This window comes from Halichoerus grypus, chromosome 5 (genome assembly GCF_964656455.1).
Source record: "Halichoerus grypus chromosome 5, mHalGry1.hap1.1, whole genome shotgun sequence".
Taxonomy (NCBI): domain Eukaryota; kingdom Metazoa; phylum Chordata; class Mammalia; order Carnivora; family Phocidae; genus Halichoerus; species Halichoerus grypus.
In genome coordinates, this window is record NC_135716.1 from 79,116,797 (window position 1) to 79,133,876 (window position 17,080).

Consider the following 17,080-nt stretch of genomic DNA (forward strand, 5'->3'; position numbering starts at 1 on the left):
TAATTTAATATTACTATAATTATTTTAATATTGTGAGAAGAAGAGAAGCCAGTGAGACAGGTAGAGAGTAGATGACCTGCCCCTCACTGCACTCTGGAAACACCGCTATTGCCAGTTGTAAGGGGATACTTAGGCTCTTCAGTTATAAAAAAAAGAAAACTTTCTCGGGGCACCTGGGTGGCTCAGTCGGTTAAGTGTCTGCCTTTGGCTCAGGTCATGATCCCAGCGTCCTGGGATCAAGCCCCACATGGAGCCCCACATTGGGCTCCGTGCTCAGCAGGGAGCCTGCTTCTCCCTCTCCCTCTGCCTGCCTGTCTGCCTACATGTGATCTCTCTCTGTCTCTCTGTCAAATAAATAAATAAAATCTTAAAAAAAAAAGAAAAAAGAAAACTTTATCTCATTTGGATGGGTGAGATTTCTATGACTATTTTCTTAGATGATCTCAGAATAATCTATTTCCACTGAGCTCACAAAACTGTAGTAAATGTAAAACAGAACAGCCAACATAAATGAAGGAAGAAGAAATACTTGTGACCTGTGTGGGAAAACAAAACCCTTCAACTGTCTGTTGTTTGTACTGATTAGAGGGGCTTGGCGAGTCAACACTTGTGCAACAAACATCAATACGCTATTGTACGTGTGTTTATTCAGTGCATGTTATATCCCAGCGACTGTGTTAGCACGACATGTACAACAGTGAATAAGGGCAGCCAACGTCCCAGCTCTCATGAGGAGTATTCTGGAGTTGGTGTGAGATATTGAACAAAGCAGTTTCAGAGAGTGATTCATGCTTCAAAGAAATAAAAAAGGGTAATGTGGTGAAATGATGTGCATAATGTCAATGATGTTTGATGGATGATTTCAGATGGGTGGTTGGGAAATTCTCAGAGAAGGTAAAAATGGAAATAATCCTGTGAAAATCTGGGGGCAAAGCATTACAAACTTTCTACTTGGAGCCTGGGGAGACAGAGAGGATGGGAGTTGGATCTTATTTCACACACAAGGAGAAGTCTTTAGAGATTTTAAATAGGAAGATGACTCAATTATATTTAAAAATGACCTATTTGGTTTTGGAGGTAGTACTTAGAGGACTTGCAGGTGGATTTGACATGGAATCCCCAAAAGTGAGTTTGTCAGCAGCCCCCAATCCCCTTCCTGGTAGGCTCTGGCCTCATGGAAAGCTCTGCTTTGTTCTCAGATGCTTCCTATGGAATTGGTAATGTGTTGGGGAAAAGTGATGCCAAATATCATCTCTGTGATTTCTTCCTTGGATCTTGACTCTGTAATATTTCATTTCCTTGTAGTTCTCTAGTGTTTTCCAATTCATGTTATTTTTTTAAAAATGTTTTTCCAATTTTATCAGTTATACTCAGCAGAAGCATTGGTCTCAATTACCTAATTTGACTATTTACCATGCTCATGATCCTACAAAAAAAAAATGCAAACAAAGAACAAATATGTAAAAAATAAACTATGGATATAGGTCAGTGACATAGTAAATAATTATGTTATCCAACTTGGTCTGATTCTACATTTATTACTTCAGGTTAGGTAATGGATTATCAATGATGCACAGACTTTTCAAATAATAAAGGAAATATTTGAAAGATTAGACAGCATTAATAATTACTGTTCTTAGAAACAGATTATGAAGAAAGTAAAAAGAAAAAATAAGTCACAAAATTTGGAGATATTTGGAAATCATATAACGGACACAAGATTAGGATCCATTTTATATTGAGAACATTAATAAATAATAGTAATAATAACCTATTAGAAAAATGACCAAAGAAAACAAGAGGAAATTTCACAGAAGAGCAAACACAAATGACTCCAAATTCTAGGAAGATATACACATTATTAGTAACCACAAAAATGCAAATCAAGATCAAAATGAGATAGCATTAGATGTACACCTAATTGGGAAAACATTGTCAGATAGTTTTTTTTTTTTTTTTTAAGATTTTATTTATTTATTTGAGAGAGAGAATGAGATAGAGAGAGCATGAGAGGGGGGAGGGTCAGAGGGAGAAGCAGGCTCCCTGTTCAGCAGGGAGCCCGATGCGGGACTCGATCCCAGGACTCCAGGATCATGACCTGAGCTGAAGGCAGTCGCTTAACCAACTGAGCCACCCAGGCGCCCATTGTCAGATAGTTTTAAAAAACAAAAGTTAGAAGTCATTAGGATGTGAGGGAACAGCAGCTCAGCCATGGCTAATAAAAATACAAATCACAACAACCACTTTGAAAATAAATGGACATTACTTATAAAAATGAGAATGCACAAAATTTATGGCCTAGCTATCTGGCTCTTAAATATATCTACCTAAGAGAAACCTTTGCATATGTGACATTTTAAGGTGAATTGTAGGATTTCTCATAGAAACATTAAAGGAAAAAGAAAAGTTTTTCCTTTATATTTAAGTATAAGTCTTAAATATAAGTCTCTATTGGGAGTAAAATATATACATATATTTGAGTGCATCTATACGGCTTCACAAATGAACTACAACTACATGTAGCAATGTGGATAAAGTTCAAAACACTTACATTAAAAGACAGTAGCAAGTTAAAGAAAGAAGCTTAGAGTATGTAAAATTGTTAATAAAAGAAATGGCATATTGTTTAATGTAATGCAATAAATGATATATATATTGTAAAGATGTACAATATTTGGAAATATAACTGTATTTTTAAAAAAAGAGTTATCATAACACAAAATTCAGGATAAGCAGAGGAAAGTGTAATTGTTACCACAGGGCATGTGAGGTAACAATTTGTTCTGTTTCTTAAACTGGGTAATGGGTACGCTGTTGCTAATCTTGTTCTTTAAATCATCAGTGTTCATTTTATCTGTACTTTTGTATGTATATTTCATGGAAAATAACCAAAAACTTACAATCCATATCAAAAGTGGGCATTATTTAGACTTTCAGAAGCAATAAATAGTGTCTAATTATCTTACTAATTTTTTTAATTTCAAGTTTTTCTAGAGAAATTAATTTTCTCCATTTACGTATAATTGAATTTATTTTCATCTAAACTAGCTCTTCTAAAATTTTGCCCAAGTGTCTACAAAGATGCTTAACATTTCCTATTGATTTTTAAAAAAATATTCATTCTTCAGAAGATTGGTAATTCTTTGTCTTATAATATTTAAATGCTTTAATAATTTTTGTTTAGTTTTTGTTTTACTTGTGATGTATTTGTAACATATAGATTTCTAAATTGTTATGTATTTAATTCTGTTGATCCTGATTTCCCATTTTAACCTTAAGTATTATATGGAAAAAATGGCTTCTTCCTTAAATTTGTTCCCCTGTATTTTATACTTTAATTTCTATATGTAAATTTTTATTCCAGTTGGAATCCATTTTGGTGACATGAGGTAAGAATCTAACTTTATTTTTCCAAATACTTAGTCAGTTACACATTAACCACATACTGAATAGTTTCTTTTCTCTAGTTAATAAATATAGGACTAGATATGGTACTTTTATCATATATTAGTAATAGGAAAATGTTATGTAAAATTAATTTTAATCAGATTAATACTTGTACAGAGTTGAAAGTCAAACAGTATTATAATGCCTACAACAGTTCTCCATCTATCTATGCCCTGCCCTGTTTTTCATAAATGGCAACTATGGTATCTTTGAAATGTAATTCTTGGTCAAAAGAAGGAACAAGAATACATCTGAATAAATGAATCAGCTCTCCAGCTGATTTAATTTAGTTTTGGATGAAAAAGTAGGGAATCATATGTTTGAAAACAAAATTCTATTTTCTATTACAAACTGACTTGACAATACCATTCTTACTAAAAATAGTCTAGGACATGCCATTTCTTCTGTAACTTCTGTAACTTCAAAGTGCTGTCACTACCATTTTGTAGAGTCCCCTTGTAGGAAACCTTCACCTACTCGCATCACAGAGTAGCACTGTTTATATTTATATGTCAAATATATCTTCTGGCCACATTCTAATCCATTCCACACACTCCACTTTATTATTGACAGTAAATAACATTTCACACTATATTGATTTATGTATAAGAAAGTCCTGGGTTTGATGAATTTGGATCTGGGAAAGATGAGAGAGGATATGGAGACAGATTGTTTTATTTCTCTAACCAACACAGTTCACTTGTAGAAGGCATTAAAAGTAAAGAGCATGAAGTTTAAAATAATTTCATATTCTATTGCTTTTGAAAGCTGATATCAAGGGAACTAAGAAAACACTCTATGTCAAAACACTATGGAAACAAAGAAATAAGGAAAGAAAATCCAGAATACTGAAGAAGTTCTCTTTGGTGCTAAGTAGTTTTAACATGAAGGGAAAGGGGGAACTTCTGGTATAATAGCAGGGTTCATAGAATAGTATAAGTACTCTGCTTTTATAAATATGTTTTAGTAGATAAAAACAGAGATAACAAATCTTAACTGTCCTGATTAAATTTCAGAAATGAAACAGATGAGAAAATTGTCAAGGGGTTTTTATTAGTGCTCAATATTTTCTTCTAAAATATTCAAAGGGACTTGAAAAAAAAATGTGTGTGTGTGTGTGTGTGTGTGTGTGTGTATGTATATATACCACATGTTATATTTATGCTATATCTCAAATAATAAATACCTATTCTTTCCTATGGTTACACATACACACTTGGATCAGTTCTGTTGCTAAATAATAATTATTACATTTTCTCTGGGTAGCTTAAAAATGTACTTATTTAAGATAAGTACCCAATCTGTGAAATATTTTAATACATGAAAAATAAAAGATCAACACTGAAAAATAAAACTAAGTTATTAGTAGCAAATTAATAAGTTACTAATAGTATTATCCTAGGAAAGTGAGTAGCTATGAATTAGAGGAAACTCTCAGAACTATTTATAATTAGAAATTTTTTAAACAATTGAGATATAATTCACATATACCATTGTATAAGTTCAAGGTGTATAAAGTGTTGATTTGATACATTTATATGTTACAATATGATTACCACTGTAGCATTAGCTAACACCTCACATAATTATAATTTCTCTTTTGTGGCGAGAACATGTGAGATCTAGACCCTCAGCAACTTTGAAGTATATAATACAGCATTGTTGACTATAATCGCTATGCTGTGTGCTAGATCTCCAGGACTTATTCAGCTGCAGATTCCAAGTTTGTATCCTTTAACAATATATCCCCAATTTTCCCACACTCTAACCATCATTCTATTCCTCATTTTCTACAAATTTGGCTTTTTTAGACTCCACAATTCAGTGATATTATATGATATTTATCCTTCTCTGTCTGGCTTATCTCACTTAGCAATGCCCTCAAGGTCCATCCATGCTTTTGTAAATGACAGGATTTTCTTCTTTCTCATGGCTGCATAATATTCCATTGTATATGTATATCAGATTTTCCTTATCCATTAATACATTGATGGACAGTTAGACTGTTTCCATATCTTAGCTATTGAAAATAATTCTGCAATGAACATGAGAGAGCAGATATCTTTTCAATATCCTGTTTTCATTTTCTTTGGATATATACCAAGAATGGAGATTGTTGGAGCATATGGTAGTTATATTTTTAATTTTTGGAAAAACCTCCATACTGTTTTCCATTGTGACTGCAACAGTTTACAACAGTGCATGAGGGTTCCCTTTTTGCCACATGCTTGTCAACACTTGTTAACTCTTTTCTCTTTATGATAGGCCATTTTAATAGATGTGAGGCAATAGCTCATTGAAGTTTTGATTTGACATTTCCCTGATAATTAATGATGCTGAGCATCCTTTCATATACCTGTTGGGCATTTGGATGTCTTCTTTATTTTTTTAAAAGATTCTTTTTAAATTTTTGGAAAAGATTTAATTTATTTATTTGAGAGAGAGAGAGAGTGAATGAGACAGAGAGAAAGAGAGAGTGTGCACAAGCTGGGAGAGAGGAAGAGAGAGAGAGAGAAGCAAGCTTCCTGAGAGCAGGGAGCTTGATGCAGGGCTTGATCCCAGGACCCTGGGATCATGACCTGAGCTGAAGACAGACACTTAACCGACTGAGCCACCCTGGTGCCCCTGGATGTCTTCTTTGAAAAATGTTGATTTGGTTCCCCTGCTCATTTTTAAATCTTTTTTTTATTATTGAGTTGTATGAATTCTTTATGTATTTTGGATATTAATGCCTTACCTGATACATGGTTTGAAAATATTTTCTCCCATTTCATAGGTTGGCTTTTCATATTGTTGATTGTTTCATTTGCAGTGCAGAATTTTTTTAGTTTGATATTGTCCCACTTGTTGACTTTTACTTTTGTCGCTTATGCTTTTGGTGTCATATACAAGAAAATTGTTGCTGAAAAGGGACCTTCTTCCCTATCTTTTCCTCTAGGAGTTTTATATTATCAAGTCTTATGTTCAAGTCTTTAATCCATTTCCAATTAATTTTTGTGAGTAGTGTAAGATAGGGGTCGAATTTCATTTTTCTGTATTTGGTTATCCAGTTTTCCTAATACAATTGATTGAAGAGAATGTCCTTTTCCCATTAAATATTCATAGCTTATTTACAAATATTTGTTGAATGTGTATGTGGAGGTTTATTTCTGGGGCTCAGTTTTGTTTTATTAGTCTTTATGTCTGCTTTTAGTCCAGTACTATATTGATTTGATTATTATAGCTTTGTAGTATAGTTTGAAATCAGGAAGGGTGATATCTCTAGCTTTGGTCTTCTTTCTCAATGTTGTTTGGCTATTTGAAGTTTTTTATGGATCCATACAAACTTTAGGATTGTTTTTTTTCATATCTGTGAAAAACATCATTGGAATTTTGATAGGGGTTGCATTGAAACTATATATGGCTTTGGGTAGTATGGATATTTCAAACAATATTAATTCTTCCAATCTATTAACACAAATATCTTCTCATTTGTTTGTGTATCTTGCAATTTCTTTCGTCAAAGTCTTATAGTCTTCATTGTACAGATTTTTCACTTCCTTGGTTAAATTTATTCCCAAGTATTTTATAGTTTTTATGACATTTTGAATAGGATAGTTTTCTTTCTTTTTCAGATATTTTGTTAGTTGTTTGTTTATTGTTGTTGTTAAATGTGAAGATATAAGTTGTTAGTGTGTAGAGTCACAACTGATTTCTGTATGTTGATTTTATATCCTGAATCTTTATTGAATTTGTTGATTAATTCATATTTTGAGTCTTTAGGATTTTCTGTATATAAGAGCATATCATCTGCAAATAATGACAATTTTAACTTTTTTCCAATTTTCTAATTTCTTTAACTTTCACCATTTTAATTATAACTAGTCTCATACGTTTCTTTTTTCTTTAAATTCAATTAGCCAACACATCGTACATCTTTAGTTTCAATTGTAGTGTTCAATAATTAATCAGTTGCGTATAACACCCAGTGTTCATCACATCACATGCCCTCGTTAATGCTCATCACCCAGTTACCTGATCTCCCCTCCCCTTTAGCAACCCCCAGTTTGTTTCCCATAGGTAAGAGTCTCTAATTGTTTGCTTCCTCTCTGATTTCTTCCCATCCAGTTTTCCCTCCCTTCCTTTATGGTCCTCTGCACTGTTTCTTATATTTAACATATGAGTGAAATCATATGATAATTGTCTTTCTCCAACTGACTTATTTAACTTAGCATAAAACCCTCCAGTTCCATGTCAGTGCAAATGGTAAGTATTCATCCTTTCTGATAGCTGAGTAATATTCCATTGTATATTTATACCACATCTTCTTTATCCATTCCTCAGTTGAGGGACATCTCAGCTCCTTCCTCAATTTAGCTATTGTGGACATTGTTGCTATGAACATTGGGGTGCAGGTGTCCCTTCGTTTCACTACATCTGTATCTTTGGGGTAAATACCTAGTAGTGCAATTGCTAGGTCATAGGGTAGCTCTTTTTTTAACCTCTTGAGGAACCTCCATACTGTTTTCCAAAGTGGCTGTACCAGCTTGCATTCCACCAACAGTGTAAGAGTGTTCCCCTTTCTCATCATCCTCACCAACATTTATTGTTTCCTGTTTTGTTAATTTTAGCCATTCTGACAGGTTTAAGGTGGTATCTCATTGTGACTTTGATTTGTATTTTTTTTTAATTTTTTTATTGTTATGTTAATCCCCATACATTACATCATTAGTTTTAGATATAGTGTTCCATGATTCATTGTTTGTGCATAACACCCAGTGCTCCATGCAGAACGTGCCCTCCTCAATACCCATCACCAGGCTAACCCATCCTCGCACCACCCCTCCCCTCTAGAACCCTCAGTTTGTTTTTCAGAGTCCATCGTCTCTCATGGTTCTTCTCCCCCTCTGATTTCCCCCCCTTCATTCTTCCCCTCCTGCTACATTCTTCTTCTTCTTTTTTTCTTTCTTAACATATATTGCATTATTTGTTTCAGAGGTACAGATCTGAGATTCAACAGTCTTGCACAATTCACAGTGCTTACCAGAGCACATACCCTCCCCAGTGTCCATCACCCAGTCACCCCATCCCTCCCACCCCACCCCCCACTCCAGCAACCCTCAGTTTGTTTCCTGAGATTAAGAATTCCTCCTATCAGTGAGGTCATATGATACATGTCTTTCTCTGTTTGACTTATTTCGCTCAGCATAATACCCTCCAGTTCCATCCACGTCGTTGCAAATGGCAAGATCTCATTCCTTTTGATGGCTGCATAATATTCCATTGTATATATATACCACATCTTCTTTATCCATTCATCTGTCAATGGACATCTTGGCTCTTTCCACTGTTTGGCTATTGTGGACATTGCTGCTATAAACATCGGGGTGCACGTACCCTTCCGGGTCCCTACTTTTGTACCTTTGGGGTAAATACCCAGGAGTGCAATTGCTGGATCGTATCGTAGCTCTATTTTCAACTTTTTGAGGAACCTGCATACTGTTTTCCAGAGTGGTTGCACCAGCTTGCATTCCCACCAACAGTGTAGGAGGGTTCCCCTTTCTCTGCATCCCCACCAACATCTGTCATTTCCTGACTTGTTAATTTTAGCCATTCTGACTGGTGTGAGGTGGTATCTCACTGAGGTTTTGATTTGGATTTCCCTGATGCCGAGCGATATTGAACACTTTTTCATGTGTCTGTTGGCCGTTTGGATGTCTTCTTTGGAAAAATGTGTGTTCATGTCTTCTGCCCATTTCTTGACTGGATTCTTTGTTCTTTTGGTGTTGAGTTTGATGAGTTCTTTATAGATTTTGGATACTAGCCCTTTATCTGATATGTCATTTGCAAATATCTTCTCCCATTCTGTCAGTTGTCTTTTGGTTTTGTTGACTGTTTCCTTTGCTGTACAAAAGCTTTTTATCTTGATGACGTCCCAATAGTTCATTTTTGCCCTTGCTTCCCTTGCCTTTGGCGATGTTTCTAGGAACAAGTTGCTGCGGCTGAGGTCGAAGAGGTTGCTACCTGTGTTCTCCTTTAGGATTTTGATGGACTCCTCTCTCACACTGAGGTCTTTCAACCATTTAGAGTCTATTTTTGTGTGTGGTGTAAGGAAATGGTCCAGTTTCATTCTTCTGCATGTGGCTGTCCAATTTTCCCAACACCATTTGTTGAAGAGACTGTCTTTTTTCCATTGGACATTCTTTCCTGCTTTGTCAAAGATTAGTTGACCATAGAGTTGAAGGTCCATTTCTGGGCGCTCTATTCTGTTCCATTGATCTATGTGTCTGTTTTTGTGCCAGTACCATACTGTCTTGATGATGACAGCTTTGTAGTAGAGCTGGAAGTCCGGAATTGTGATGCCGCCAGCTTTGCTTTTCTTTTTCAGCATTCCTCTGGCTATGCGGGGTCTTTTCTGGTTCCATACAAATTTTAGGATTATTTGTTCCATTTCTTTGAAGAAAGTGGATGGTATTTTGATGGGGATTGCATTGAATGTGTAGATTGCTCTAGGTAGCATTGACATCTTCACAATATTTGTTCTTCCAATCCATGAGCATGGAACGTTTTTCCATTTCTTTGTGTCTTCCTCAATTTCTTTCATGAGTATTTTATAGTTTTCTGAGTACAGATCCTTTGCCTCTTTGGTTAGATTTATTCCTAGGTATCTTATGGTTTTGGGTGCAATTGTAAATGGGATCGACTCCTTAATTTCTCTTTCTTCTGACTTGTTGTTGGTGTATAGGAATGCCACTGACTTCTGTGCATTGATTTTATATCCTGCCACTTGACTGAATTCCTGTATGAGTTCTAGCAGTTTTGGGGTGGAGTCTTTGGGATTTTCCACATAAAGTATCATATCATCTGCAAAGAGTGAGAGTTTGACTTCTTCTTTGCCAATTTGGATGCCTTTGATTTCTTTTTGTTGTCTGATTGCTGTGGCTAGGACTTCCAATACTATGTTGAATAACAGTGGTGATAGTGGACATCCCTGCCGCCTTCCTGACCTTAGGGGGAAAGCTCTCAGTTTTTCCCCATTGAGAATGATATTCGCTGTAGGTTTTTCATAGATGGCTTTTATGATATTGAGGTATGTACCCTCTATCCCTATACTCTGAAGAGTTTTGATCAAGAAAGGATGCTGTACTTTGTCAAATGCTTTTTCTGCATCTATTGAGAGGATCATATGATTCTTGTTCTTTCTTTTGTTAATGTATTGTATCACGTTGATTGATTTGCGGATGTTGAACCAACCTTGCAGTCCAGGGATAAATCCGACTTGGTCGTGGTGAATAATCCTTTTAATGTACTGTTGGATCCTATTGGCTAGTATTTTGGTGAGAATTTTTGCATCCATGTTCATCAGGGATATTGGTCTGTAATTCTCCTTTTTGATGGGGTCTTTGTCTGGTTTGGGGATCAAGGTAATGCTGGCCTCATAAAATGAGTTTGGAAGTTTCCCTTCCATTTTTATTTTTTGGAACAGTTTCAGAAGGATAGGTATTAATTCTTCTTGAAATGTTTGGTAGAATTCCCCTGGGAAGCCATCTGGCCCTGGGCTTTTGTGTTTTGGGAGATTTTTGATGACTGCTTCTATTTCCTTAGTAGTTATAGGTCTGTTCAGGTTTTCTATTTCTTCCTGGTTCAGTTTTGGTAGTTGATACATCTCTAGGAATGCATCCATTACTTCCAGGTTATCTAATTTGCTGGCATAGAGTTGCTCATAATATGTTCTTATAATTGTTTGTATTTCTTTGGTGTTGGTTGTGATTTCTCCTCTTTCATTCATGATTTTGTTGATTTGGGTCATTTCTCTTTTCTTTTGGATAAGTCTGGCCAGGGGCTTATCAATCTTGTTAATTCTTTCAAAGAACCAGCTCCTAGTTTCGTTGATCTGTTCTACTGTTCTTTTGGTTTCTATTTCATTGATTTCTGCTCTGATCTTTATTATTTCTCTTCTCCTGCTGGGTTTAGGCCTTATTTGCTGTTCTTTCTCCAGCTCCTTTAGGTGTAGGGTTAGGTTGTGTACTTGAGACCTTTCTTGTTTCTTGAGAAAGGCTTGTATTGCTATATACTTTCCTCTTAGGACTGCCTTTGCTGTATCCCAAAGATTTTGAATAGTTGTGTTTTCATTTTCATTGGTTTCCATGAATTTTTTAAATTCTTCTTTAATTTCCTGGTTGACCCATTCATTCTTCAGTAGGATGCTCTTTAGCCTCCATGGATTTGAGTTCATTCCGACTTTCCTCTTGTGATTGAGTTCTAGTTTCAAAGCATTGTGGTCTGAAAATATGCAGGGGATGATCCCAATCTTCTGGTACCGGTTGAGACGTGATTTATGACCTAGGATGTGATCTATTCTGGAGAATGTTCCATGGGCACTAGAGAAGAATGTGTATTCCATTGCTTTGGGATGGAATGTTCTGAATATGTCTGTGAAGTCCATTTGGTCCAGTGTGTCATTTAAAGTCTTTATTTCCTTGTTGATCTTTTGCTTAGACGATCTGTCCATTTCAGTGAGGGGGGTGTTAAAGTCCCCCACTATTATTGTATTGTTGTCAATGTGTTTCTTTGCTTTTGTTATTAATTGCCTTATGTAATTGGCTGCTCCCATGTTAGGGGCATAGATATTTACAATTGTTAGATCTTCTTGTTGGATAGACCCTTTAAGTAGGATATAGTGTCCTTCCTCATCTCTTATTACAGTCTTTGGTTTAAAATCTAATTTGTCTGATATAAGGATTGCCACCCCAGCTTTCTTTTGGTGTCCATTAGCATGGTAAATGGTTTTCCACCCCCTCACTTTAAATCTGGGGGTGTCTTTGGGTCTAAAATGAGTCTCTTGCAGACAGCATATCGATGGGTCTTGTTTTTTAATCCAATCTGATAGCCTGTGTCTTTTGATTGGGGCATTTAGCCCATTTACATTCAGGGTAACTGTTGAAAGATATGAATTTAGTGCCATTGTATTGCCTGTAAAGTGACTGTTACTGTATATTGTTTGTGTTCCTTTCTGGTCTATGTTGCTTTTAGGCTCTCTCTTTGCTTAGAGGACCCCTTTCAAGATTTCTTGTAGGGCTGGTTTCGTGTTTGCAAATTCCTTTAGTTTTTGTTTGTCCTGGAAGCTTTTTATCTCTCCTTCAATTTTCAATGACAGCCTAGCTGGATATAGTATTCTTGGCTGCATATTTTTCTCATTTAGTGCTCTGAATATGTCCTGCCAGTCCTTTCTGGCCTGCCAGGTCTCTGTGGATAAGTCTGTTGCCAATCTAATGTTTCTACCATTGTAGGTTACATATCTCTTCTCCCAAGCTGCTTTCAGGATTTTCTCTTTGTCTCTGAGACTCGTAAGTTTTCCTATTAGATGTTGGGGTGTTGACTTATTTTTATTGATTTTGAGTGGGGTTCTCTGTGCTTCCTGGATTTTGATGCCTGTTTCCTTCCCCAAATTAGGGAAGTTCTCTGCTATAATTTGCTCCATTATAGCTTCTGCCCCTCTCTCTCTTTCTTCTTCTTCTGGGATCCCAATTATTCTAATGTTGTTTCGTCTTATGGTATCGTTTATCTCTTGAATTCTGCCCTCGTGATCCAGTAGTTGTTTATCTCTCTTTTTCTCAGCTTCTTGATTTTCCATCATTTGGTCTTCTATCTCACTGATTCTTTCTTCTGCCTCATTTATCCTAGCAGTTAGCGCCCCCATATTTGATTGCACCTCATTAATAGCCTTTTTGATTTCTACTTGGTTAGATTTTAGTTCTTTTACTTCTCCAGAAAGGGTTTCTCTAATAACTTCCATGCTTTTTTCAAGCCCAGCTAGTATCTTTAAAGTGATGATCATGAACTCTAGATCTGACATCGTACTACTGTCCGTATTGAGTAGGTCCCTGGCAGTCGGTACTACCTCTTGTTCTTTTTGTTGAGGTGATTTTTTCTGTCTTGTCATTTTGTGCAGAGGAGAATAGATTAATGAGAGAACAAAATGCTAGCAGGGTAACAACGTCCCCAGAAAATATACTCTAAACAAATCAGAAAAGACCTGAAGCAGTGGGAAAAGAAAGGGAAAGAGAGAAAAAAGAAAAAGAAAGGAAAAAAGAAAAAAGAAAAAGATAAAGATAAAGATAAAGATAAAAACAAACAAAAGCAGAACAAAACAAAACAAAACAAAAACAGAATGTGACCAAATATGATCAGGCTGGTTTATAGATCAGTGCCACACACTAGATTTTGGGTGTATTTTGGTCTGTTAAAAGAAAGTCCCTCCCAAAATTTTAAAGAAAGAAAAACTTATATATGTACAAAAATAAGGGTTGATATGATGAAGGGATGGAATATGACTGTAAAGATGGAAATTATAAAAAATTTTATAAAAGGATTTGATAAGTTGTTTGAAAAAAGAAAGAAGAGGATTAAAAAAAAAAAGAAAGAAAAAAGGGAGAGAATTTGATCAGGCAGGGGAGTAGAAAAAAACCATACACTAGAGATTTAGAGTATATTTTGATCTGTTAGAAGAAACTATCTCAAGATTTTAAAGAGAGAACAACTTTTATATATATGCCAAAAATACGGGTAACGACTATGAAGGGATAGAATATGACTTTAAAAATGAAAAATAAAAATATTTTTTTTAAAAAAAGGGATTGATAAGATGTTGGTTGAAAAACGGAAAAAGAAAAATTCAAAAAAAAAGAAAAAAAGAAAAAAGAAAAAAAGACAGTTAAAAAAAATAATTTACTTTGAAAGACTACAGAATCATGGTAAAAAAGCCATGAATTCTATGTGCAGTATTCCCCTAGCGCTGGAGTTCTGCCGTTCTCATTGATCGGTAAACCTGGTCTTGGCTGGCTGTTCTCGCTGATCTTCTGGGGGAGGGGCCTGTTGCCGTGGTTCCCAAACATCTTTGCCGGAGGCAGAATTGCCCTGTCCTTGCCGGTCCGGGCTAAGTAATCTGCTCGGGTTTGCTCTCCGGAGCTTTTGTTCCCTGCAAGCTTTCCGTACAGCTTTGGAGGCGGAGAGTGAAAATGGCGGCCTCCCAGTCTCCGCCCCGGAGGAGCCGAGAACTCGGGGTCCTGCTCCTCAGCGAGCCCCCAGAGAAAAGCAGTCAGTCACTCCCGTCTCCCCGGTCTCCGGCCACACTCTGCGCTCACCCGGCCTGTGACCGCGCCTTTCTATCTGGCACCCGACCCTGCGTGGAGTCTCCAAACCCAGCAGATCCCCGCGGTGCGCTCCTGCACCTCTCCTCCCGGGGGAAGAAGGTGAATCTCCCCGGATCTGCCGCTTGTTGGGTCCCTGCTGGAGGAGCAGTGGCCCGACTGTGCCGTGGATCACGGTTTATAGCAACCCCGAGCTGAGAGCCCACGCCTGGGCTCTGTCTCTGCAGCCGGCTTCCCTGCTCCGATACCTGGGAGCTCTGCCGCACTCAGGCACCCCCGGTCTTTCTGTGACCCCGAGGGTCCTGAGACCACACTGTCCCATGAGGGTTCCACCCACCACTTCACCACCAGAGTGACGTCCCTCAGCGGAGCCGACTTCTAAAAGTTCCGATTTTGTGCTCCGTGGCTCTATCACTTGCCAGAAGCGGCGGAAGGAGGCCCCTCCCCCGCCGTCTATCCTCCCGAATAACGCCTCGGATTCACTTCTCCGCACGTCCTACCTTCCAGAAAGTGGTCGCTTTTCTGTTCAGAGAGTTGTTGCTGTTCTTTTCTTTGATCTTCTGTTGAGTTCGTAGGTGTTCAGAATGGTTTGATCCCTATCCAGCTGTATTCCTGAGAGGAGACGAAATCCAGGTCTTCTACTCCCGTGACTTTGATTTGTATTTCCCTGATGATGAGTGATGTGGAGTATGTTTTCATGTGTCTGTTGGCCATTTGCATGTCTTCTTTGGAGAAGTGTCTGTTCAGGTCTTCTGCCCATTTCTTGACTGGATTATTTGTTTTTGGATGTTGAATTTGGTAAGTTCTTTATATATCTTAGATATCTGATATGTCATTTGTGAATATCTTTTCCCATTCCATAGGTTGCCTTTTAGTTTTGTTGACTATTTCCTTTGCTGTGCAGAAGCTTTTTATCTTGATGAAGTTCCAATAGTTCATTTTTTGCTCCTGTTTCCTTTGCCTTTGGACATATGTCTAGCAAGAAGTTGCTGAGGCTGATGTTGAAGAGTTTACTGCCTGTGTTCTTCTCTAGGATTTTGATGGATTCCTGTGTCACATTTAGGTCTTTCATCCATTTTGAGTTTATCTTTGTGTATGGTGTAAGAGAATGGTCTGGTTTCATTCTTCTGCATGGGGCTGTCCAATTTTCCAGGCACCATTTGTTGAAGAGACTGTCTTTTTTCTATTGGGTATTCTTTCCTGCTTTGTCAAAGATTAGTTGACCATAGAATTGAGGGTCTATTTCTGGGCTCTCTGTTCTGTTCCATTAATCTATGTGTCTTTTTTTTGTGACAGTACCATACTGTCTTGATGATTACAGCTTTATAATAGAGCTTGAAGTCTGGAATTGTAATGCCACCAGCTTTGGTTTTCTTTTTCAACAATTACTTTGGCTATTCAGGGTGTTGACTGGTTCCATACAAATTTTAGGATTATTTGTTCCAGTTCTGTGAAAAAAGTTGATGGCATTTTGATAAGGATTGCATTGAATGTGTAGATCGTTCTAGGTAGCACAGACATTTTAACAGTATTTATTCTTCCAGTTCATGAGCATGGAATGTTTTTCCATCTCTTTGTGTCTTCCTCAATTTCTTTCATAAGTGTCCTGCAGTTTTTAGAGTACAGATCCTTTACCTCTTTGGTTAGGTTTACTCCTAGGTATTTTCTGGTTTTTGGTGCAATTATAAATGGGATCAATTCCTTAATTTCTCTTTCTTCAGTTTCATTGTTAGTGTATAGAAATGCAACTAATTTCTGTGCATTGATTTTGTATCCTCACACATTGCTGAATTGCTGTATGAGTTCTAGCAATTTTGGGATGAAGTGTTTGGGTTTTCCACGTGAAGTATCGTGTCATCTGCAAAGAGTGATAGTTTGATTTCTTCCTTGCCAATTTGAATGCCTTTTATTTCTTTTTGTTGTCTGATTGCTGAGGCTAGGCCTTTCAACCTCAAATACTTCAAACCTTCCAGCATTTGGAGGTTAAAGAGCATCTTACTAATGAATGAGTGGGTCAACCAGGAAATTAGAGGAGAATTTTAAAAATTCATAGAAACTAATAAAAATGAAAACACAACAGTTCAAAACCTTTGGGATACAGCAAAGGCAGTCCTAAGAGGGAAGTACATTGCAATACAAACCTCTCTCAAAAAATTAGAAAAATCTCAAATACACATGCTTACCTTACACCTAAAGGAGCTGGAGAAAGAACAGCAAATAAAGTTTAAACACAGCAGGAGAAGAGAAATAATAAAGATTAGAGCAGAAATCAATGAAATAGAAACCAGAAGAACAGTAGAACAGATCAACACAACTAGAAGCTGGTTCTTTGAAAGAATTAATAAGATTGATAAACCCATGGCCAGATTTATCTAAAAGAAAAGAGAAAGGACCCAAATTAATAAAATCATGAATGAAAGAGGAGAGATCACGACCAATACCAAGGAAATACAATCAATTTTAAGAATATATTATCAGCAACTATATGCCAACAAATTAGGCAA

The 17,080-nt window shown here is 36.8% G+C and overlaps 1 long non-coding RNA gene across 2 annotated transcripts in view; it reads left to right on the forward strand.

Moving 5' to 3' along the window:
- Window positions 1–17,080, forward strand: part of LOC118542114 (uncharacterized) — a 235,307-nt gene that overhangs the window by 70,497 nt on the left and 147,730 nt on the right. Inside the window, exon 3 of one of the 2 annotated variants that reach the window (XR_013447902.1) lies at window positions 3,365–3,389. The exons of the other annotated variant lie outside the window; for it this stretch is intronic. This is a non-coding gene — a long non-coding RNA (uncharacterized LOC118542114). The remainder of the gene's footprint in view (window positions 1–3,364; window positions 3,390–17,080) is intronic. 2 annotated transcript variants of the gene reach the window in all.